At 36.7% G+C, this 9,156-nt stretch overlaps 1 long non-coding RNA gene across 1 annotated transcript; it reads left to right on the top strand.

Annotated features, from left to right (window-relative positions):
• On the top strand, positions 1-696 carry LOC115926135. Its single transcript, XR_004064986.1, has 3 exons — positions 1-45; positions 329-361; positions 646-696. It is a non-coding gene; the product is annotated as an uncharacterized LOC115926135 (long non-coding RNA).
• The last annotated feature ends 8,460 nt before the right edge of the window (positions 697-9,156 follow it).

Genomic DNA, 9,156 nt, shown 5'->3' with positions numbered 1-9,156 from the left:
TTTGTAGGGACTTGTGGAAAGCGACAAGACGAGCTTGTGTTGCTGGTAAGTCGAGCATGAACAATATTTCCCAAAAAAAAAAATCATAAGAAATAGAATGCTCCTTCTTTGATATACAAATAATGAATGCTTATGATTCGTTGAAAAATTAACGTTAATTCTATTCAACTCATTAAAAATTTGGCACTTTTGAAAGATTGAAAAAAAAAAAGATCATTTGTTTTATACAAAATCGAAAAAAAATCTAATAGAACGTTAATCTTTCAACAAATTATGCTTTGCTCCTTATATTGAAGAAAATTTTTTGTCTTTTATTTTTGTATTGCAGCTTGTGCACGGATGCCGACGAAAGTTTGTGCTGGTAAGTCAAGCATGAACAATATTTCAAAATCTAAAGAAAAATGCATAAGAAATATAATGCACCTTCTATGATATACAAATAATAAATGCTTATGATTCGTTGAAAAATTAACGTTAATTCTATTCATCTCATTAAACATTTTGGCACTATTGAACGATTGAAAAACATTCATTATTTATTTTATATAGATCGAAAACGATGTAATAAAACGTTAATATTTCAACAAATTATGCTTTGCTTCTTATATTGAAGATAAATTTTTGTCTTTCATTTTTGTATTGCAGGTTGTGAAGAGGTCGATGGACACTGGATACCGAAAGGACTAGTTTGTGCTAGTAAGTCAAGCACGAACAATATTTCCAAATCTAAAGAAAAATGCATAAGAAATAGAATGCAACCTGCTATGATATACAAATAATGAATGCTTATGATTCGTTGAAAAATTAACGTCAATCTTTTAACTCATGAAAATATTCGCACTATTGAACGATTGAAAAACATTCATTATTTGTTTTATACAACATCGAAAAAGATCTAATCAACAAATTATGCTATGCTCCTTAAATTGATGAAGTTGGAGTCAGGCCTTCTCCATTGCCTTCGCGTCAGATGCGCACAGCTAATATAACAATGGGATACGCGCAGGGCAGAGAGGTACGCAGTCTGCATATAACCAAAAATGCACGCTCGTTGAATAGTACTACGGCGAATAGTACCAAAAATACACGCCTGTGCAATAGTATGTCTATTGAATATTATGTGGCCAACAATCCTGTATAATGTACAAGATAGAGATATCGACTGCTTTGAGAGCCAGACCTCGAATATTAAAGCAGTCGATAGGCAGTGTCACACAGAGGCCAAAAATTCGAATTTTAGTTATCCGTTTTTTTAATTATCCTCTTTTTGGCTTTCTGACATCAATTATCCCTTCAAAAAACCCTTCAAAAATCCCTTCAAAAAACCTCATATGAAGCAAGATAATTCTCTCTTGAAAGGATTTTTCAAGCGTTTTTTGAAGGGATTTTTCTGTCTGACACCAATGTTGAAATAATCCCTTTTAATAAGCATTGTGACATCACACGTTTAAATGCGCGCAGTTAAACGTGTGATGTCACAATGCTTATCTACTTTAACGGCGCATATACTTTCGATTGAACGTGTGGTGTCACAATGCTTATCTACCTTAACGGCGCATATACTTTCGATTGAACGTGTGATGTCACACCTAAACGGCGCATAATTTCGATTGAACGTATAATGTCACGATGCTTATTTACCTAAACGGCGCGTGCGCAATGGCCCATCGAAAATCCGGATTTTAGTTATCCGGATTATTCGTAGCCTGTCTGTCACCGACTCAAATGAAAAAACTAGATTTCTAAAATCTGGTTTATTCAAGATGGGTCGGGATTTTTTTAATTTTTTTTAGGCCCTAGTCAGAAAAATGAGAAGGGTCAAGGAAGACAAACTTGAAAAGTCGGCAAGATATATTTCTTTCGCTGTTATCTATACCACCTCTGTTACCAGCCTCAAAATGATCAGTGCGATCAGGTTAATAAAAGCAATACTTTTAACGCTGATATATGACTCGTGGACGTGCAGTACAGACATAAACAATTGTATTGGTAATATTTACGATGGTCATGATCACTGGTATTGTAATTTTAAATGAATTTGTTGTTTTAAAGATTACAAATTAAGGAGTACTCAACAATCATAACACAAGAAGGCTTTTAAATGCGCATAATTTCGATCAAAAATACTTTGCATAACTTTTTTTTTAAATAACATTATAAAGGGCATGTTTATTTCCTATACAAGTCAGGCTCTATCCAATCCGTATTTTCCCATATGTATCTTCATAATTTTTAAAGGATTGGGTACAATTTTACACATAAGAGGGACAGAAAGGAGCCATGCAAGTTTATCGGGTAAGAGTTTGCCAACAATGGGTATTCAACCAAGGTTGGGTACATTTCATCAAACAAACATGCATATTCCCATTTTGACCTCTTATGTGCACAATTTTACCCAACTGGACACTGCTTTAAGAGTGCACATATACACCTCTTCATTATCCCGGTAGCAGAATCACACCTTATCACATAACAATACTGTTTCTGAAATGCAATCGATGCATGCACATTGTCAGGATACAGCAACAAAATTCCTTAGAATTTGTTTTAATATTTTTTACGAAATCTTTATATTCTCTCTTTTCTTTCATTCAACAGTGGGAACATCATAGTAGCTGGATCTTTTTCATGTGGTCAGACGTCTGCTCTGTTTGTTGAGACTTTTGTCAAATTGATGCGAGATAAACAATCATCGGTGATCAGTCACCACTGATTTTAACCCTAACCCCAACGAAATCATAGCATTGCCTCTATAATATAAAAATTCAATAAATATATATAATACAATTTGAATCTCATTCCAAAAGTAAAGAATCAATATGCCTACATGTAGCCCAATATAGTTTGGTGTTGACAACAGGTTAGTCAATTCACTGGAAATTTGATTGTTTTGATATAATGCAAAGAAGAGTACAATTTTGTTCATGTGCTTCATATGTAGAGAAAAAAGTGGAAAGGAAACCATTGAGGTGTATACATTAAAGATAAACTCCAGTACTGGTAAACAAAAAAACAAATATTCTTACAGAATCAAACGAAACTTACACTGAATGTTCAAGATTACAAATAAATGACATGTGCCAAACAATTTTGGAAGAACATGTATACTGGCTGAGTAATGAGCATAGAAAGACAAGAAAATCAAGGTAGTACTAGCCCCGACACCATGTGTGTTGTCCCATATATAGCTTTCTATGTGAGTGCTTGTTAATTTACCAAGACTCGGTCAAATTTATTATGATTTTGATGACTCCAGAACCTTGCAGTGCACACCAATACTTACATGCTACATGATCAACTGTTTCTGATCCTTTCCACACCTTTTCTTTCACAATGCAATCGCATAACCAGTACTAAAGTTTATCTTTAATAGCAATCAATGATCTAAACAATATATTCTGATTGTAAATTGTCAAATTTTTAATCAACTGCTTTATTCTCTGACACATTGTGCACAAAAGGGTCTCATTAAATGGAATGACGTAATACTTCCTCCTCGGGTTATTTACTTTTATTCATGGCGTGAGAGGGGTAACTATGAAAAGTAGAAGGGAGAGAGAGAGAAAGATAGAGAGAGAGAGAAAGAGAGAGAGAGAACGAGAGAGATAGGGAAAGATGGACAGGGAGCAGGCATATCAGAGAGGTAGAGAGAGAGAGAGATTGTGGAAATCTTATATAGAAGAGGATATGAGAGAGAGAGAGAGAGAGAGAGGGAGAAAGAGAGAAAGAGGGGGAGAAAAGAATAGACATGGAGCTGGCATATAAATAGAGAGAGATAGAGATTGAAAAGGGGTAACTATGAAAATTAGAAGAGAGAGAGAGAGAGGAGTGGAGAGAGAGAGAGAGAGAGAGAGAGTGTGTGGTGGAGAGAGAGAGGGAGAGGGAAAGAAAGAGAGAGAACTACATCATACGTGTACACGTCAAATGTTAGTTGCGTCTTGATGATGTTTATCACATCAATTAGAAAAGGAAATAGACCAGATGAATACATGTCTTTCTTTAAAGATTTTAAAGTTTTCGTTTGAGATTTTTCTTCTGAGAACCATTCAGCTTTTCTTTCACACAACATATAAAATATAGACAGTATATGAAATCGCTTCATTATTGATATAACCTTTGTTTTAAAGATAAACTTGAGTTCTGGTAAAAAAAGAAAATGAATTCTCACAGAATCTAACGAAACTTACACTGAATGTTCAAGATTACAAATAAATGTCATGTGCCAAACAATTTTGGAAGAAAATATATACTGGCTGAGTAATGAGCAAAGAAAGATAAGGAAATCAAGGTAGTACTAGCCCTGACACCATTTGTGTTGTCCCATATACATCTTTCTGTGTACAGTGATTGTTACTTTACCAAGACTCTGCCAAATTTATGATGATTTTGATGACTCCAGAACCTTGCATTACACACCAATACTTACATGCTATATGATCAACTTTTCTGATCCATTGATAAGTAACATAAGTATATCATCTATAGATGCGTGCCAGCGTAGCGAGCGAGCTTTTCGAGAGATTGCTCTATAGCCGCTTGAAATTTGGGGCGCGTTTAATGATGAGAGGAAAAGGGGACACATATAAAAAAAAAAATAAAAGGAGCATGTGTCAAAGTACAAAGAGTATTTACCAGAGGTGAAAATGGGGCACTTCGTACTCCATCGAAAAAGAGGCAATCAACATGCAGGGATGGAAAAAGTCAGTCGTGAGAATAGGAAATGGGCAATTTTCGTCGAAAAGGGGCCCCATCAGATTTTGATAGAGACATTTATCGGAGGTGAAAAGGGGCATTTATGAAAAGGGGATAGGTCCCCTAATAGAAAGGAAAAGGGACATGTATTATTGCTAAAATGGAAAATATCGGAGGTGAAAAGAGGCACTTATCGCACCTGAAAAAGGTGCAATGACCAAATATGAAAAGGGGCACTTTATGTGAATGAAAAAAAGGGGCACTTATAATAAAGGAAAATGTGCATTAGTCGAAAGAAAATGGGCACCGATCGGAATTTAAAGGGGCATTTATCGGAGGTTAAGGGGGCACTTATCTGAAGTGAAAAGGAGTAACTTCTCGTTCCTGAAAAGGGTCATTTACCAGAGAAGGGGCACTTATGAGAAGGGGCATATTGCTCCGATTGTCTCATTTTCGCTCGCTGGATCACTGCTGCACACACATAGCTCGTTCGACGTCACTACCAAACTAGTCAATCAGCTGTCAATGACGTCATATTGAATGCGGCGGCAAATATATTTTGTGAAATTATCGAGAAATGGACTATTTCTAATTGCAAAATAGTTTTACTTTTGGATGGAAAGGCAGCCATTGTTATCTTGACATTCATTGAAGTCACCAGAATAGGGTAAGTTACTTCTCAGATGATTCAAGAGGTCCATTTTGTAGATAAATTTTCAATTTCTTAGAATGTTCCACTGTGTTACAGGGTACCGGGTGTATGCCATTGGGTGTGATGTGTTCGCGCGCTATAAGTACAGGTCATCGCGCCGTCGGATGTATTCTCGTACTGATGTAGGTGCAAAGCTAGAATGGCTACCACGCCCATTTCCCTCTCTTATTATGCCGTTCTGAACATTCCTTTCCTTCTCAATACAATAACTTTCACCTGCCTAAGTTATTCAAACCATACTGCCTCGCCACTTCCATTACGTAATCATTAAACGAGATCCGCATATACAACATTTTCCTGCTATACGTTGTACCGCAGGAAAATACAAATCTCCCTGGTATACCTTTCAGTCCAAACGATAAATATGTGCCTTAAACGAAGCAGGCGACAATCGGCGTAGCAGACGACACTTGATAGTAATTTTGTTTGTAAGATTGCTTTGCTAAATATAAATTACTTTGTTAATAAATATCAACTAAAATTTCTTATCTTTAAACCATCATTGATATTTAATAATTCATGAGTGAGTAAAAGAAACATACCAAACTATATAATGATGTGAAATACTTGGTGGCAATTAGGGGAGTTTGACGTGATGACCGATTGCACCCCTCTGTTAATAACCGAATAGTCCATGGTGTGTCATGAATATCCGTGTTTTTGCTTACCTCGGGAAAATGTTTGCTTTTACTAAATGGAAAAATTACGGTGGGGGGTTGGATGAAATGGACATAATGAACCAAGCAGAAGTGATCTATGATAATTCATGCTTCTTATCCTTCGTGTGCTTGGCCTATAATCTTACAATCGCTTGGCAGACTGAGTCCAAAGTTCGATTTGTTTCACATGTGTATATAAACAATGGCGAACTTGCAACCTATTTTGAAAATTTACGGTGGGTAAACTTTCAAAAGTCAATGAGACATGAGGGCTCCAATGAAAGAGCTAGTGATAACGTACGTCGGGGTGGATGTGCTTTTCGTTTAAACATTTAAAAAAATGAATTTTTAACGATTTTTTTTTAAAACGTCCATAGGCTAACATGTTAGGCTGCTAACTCTGACGATAAGGGGGTGTTGTGAAATGAGAATAAACGGAGCCATATGAGTGGGCTCTTTTTTAATGGGACACTTATCATTAGGAAAAGGGGCACTTATTAGAAATGAAAAGGGATACATGTGTGAAAAAATAAGGTGGGCTTATCCGAGTTAAAATGGGGTAGTTATTAAAATGGAAAGGGGCACTTATTACAAAGGAAAAGGGGCACTTGTCACAGTAAAAGAGGCACCTCTCGTACCTGAAAAGGGGCACTTACTAGAGATTAAAAAGGGCACTTATGAGAATGGAAAATGGACACTTATTGCAAAGGAAAAGGGGAACTTGTCGAAGGAAAAGGACATGTGTCCAAATAAAAGGGGCACTTATTAGAGTTGAAAACGGGAAGTGGCTCTTTTACAAATTAATAGGGGCACTTGTCAAAGTAAAAGGGGCACTATTCCTATGTAAAAAGGGGCACTTCTTACAAAGTCAAAGGGGCACTTTCGGGTGCTTGAAAAAGTGGGGGCACTGTGCCCCCTCCCCCGGGAGGACCGCCTCTGTCTATTTATCTCTATAACACGTACCATCTTCCGTGTACAGTAACTGAAATTTAAAACCGATTTCATCATATTTTGCATTGATTGGCAGATGTTGAAGTTTAAAAAAAAAAAAATTCAATACAGAAAAAAAAAATAAGTTCATGGTCTAAAGCATATCTGGAAATGCATTGTACATTTGAAATCAATATGACTTTTGGTATGAGTGCGTGTTTGATTGTGTGTGTGTGTGTGTGTGCGCGCGCGCGTGTGTGTGTGTGGGTGTGTGCGTGCGTGCGCGTGTGTGTGTGTGTGTGTGAATGAGGTAGTGAGCCACAGGTACCTGAGCCGGAGAAGTATACACAGACAGCAGAGAAACATGGATGGGGAAGATACTACGACGTGCATTAATTAAAATTTCATCATACATTGGCCCACTTGAATATCACCTCCATCACGCCACCTCGCCGCTTTGTTTACGACCGACAGGACCCTCGCAAAACAGAGAGCACGTATACTTGTTGTAAATATCGCCCGCTCCTTCACATCTAGTGACCTTTTCGAGACGACAAGTGCATCAGGTCTCTCGAGCCTTGGCTGAAAGAAAGGAAGGGTACTCGCCCTCGGAAGGGTGGGAGGATGGTCGAAGTAGAACTCCTGTCAGGCATCAGAAGAAGAGGGATTGAAAACCAGAACATTACTGTCGAATAAAGGTTAGGTCCTTCTCAATACCCCCTGTTTCTATCATGCCTGTTATTGAAGTAGAAATTCCACGAAGAGAAATCAGTGAACGAATTCATTTCGCCTCATTGTTTAAAGGGACAAAAAAGCTTTTGATATCGTTTGTATCATTTTGTTCGAAAATATTTTGCACCTTGCATATTCTTATCATCAATAGCGTCAAAATTTGAGGTCTCCATCATCATCATCATCATCATCATCATTATCCTGGCTTTCGTTATCATCATCATGTGCATGATAATTATTTTCAGGGTTAAATGATGACCATGACTATTATCGCGTCTATAATCTTTTATCGTCAAATATTTGTGTCATCATCATTACCCTAACCACCATCCCTGACGCATCGGCATGATAATAATAGGCCTATAATTATGAGAAAAAAATAATTGCGGTGATTATCTGGTATCGAAATGAGGTCATAATAAACCATCTTCCAGAACAAAATAGCGACAAACCAATAATTAAAATTCATAGTCGATCACGATTGATGTTGTCTCCTGTGCATTTAGATGTAGATCATTTAATATATAAGTAGGGATAAGCCGTTAAGAAGCTTTCATGACACACGCGATGGCTACACTAACGCGATTCCTTAATTTATCCGTGCAGCCAACAACTCTTACCATAAAAGGGAACTGCAGCCCACCTGAAATACGATGAAATAAAGCCTGGAGAATGATAATAAAATAATATTGGGTGAACCTTTATTTAAAGCATCCCGCCAAATTGCATCGTTTGATATGTTTGGTTTGGAAGGGGATTAGAGGTCTGATTGCAAGTCTAGATAGGGCATAATCCATAGGCAAGAACTCTTACCCCCTCAATTTCTCTAGTCCTACTACTGTCATTTATTGCTGATTTACTCCCATCGATCATTCTAGTTTTCGATCTCGAACTTCATCTATCTCTTTCCCCTTCCTCTACTTCATCGTATTCAAACCTTAAGTGTGCGCTTCAACAATATTTTAGTTAATTTTATATAGCGCAGCTACTATATGCATATACTGTCGATTAAAGATCCAAAATTCAAGATACTTTATTTAACCATAACAACACCGTTTAAGAGAGCCATACAAACAATAATACAAAATACAGTGTGGAATGTGGAAAGGACCAAGAGAAAAGCAAATGCTTGTGAGGAGCGGCCCTGAAAGAGAGGGTAAAAACCTTACAAAACATTATACTTACAAGTACTTACAAAGTCAAATTAATACAAAACAAAAATAATAAAATAACAAAGATAAACGCAAACACACAATATTTTGAAGGCGCGCACACACACAAACACACACACACACATATATATATATATATATATATATATATATATATATATATATATATATATATATATATTAAATCCGTCAGTGTGTAAAGGGCCAATGAAAATGATACAAATTAGAAATATCTGGGTTTTTTTATTTGACAGCATAG

The sequence above is a fragment of the Strongylocentrotus purpuratus genome, unplaced genomic scaffold, assembly GCF_000002235.5.
Source record: "Strongylocentrotus purpuratus isolate Spur 01 unplaced genomic scaffold, Spur_5.0 spur5_scaffold_19, whole genome shotgun sequence".
In the NCBI taxonomy this organism is placed as follows: Eukaryota; Metazoa; Echinodermata; class Echinoidea; order Camarodonta; family Strongylocentrotidae; genus Strongylocentrotus; species Strongylocentrotus purpuratus.
The sequence above is the reverse complement of the archived record's forward strand: the minus strand, read 5'-3'. Positions and strand labels throughout refer to the sequence as shown.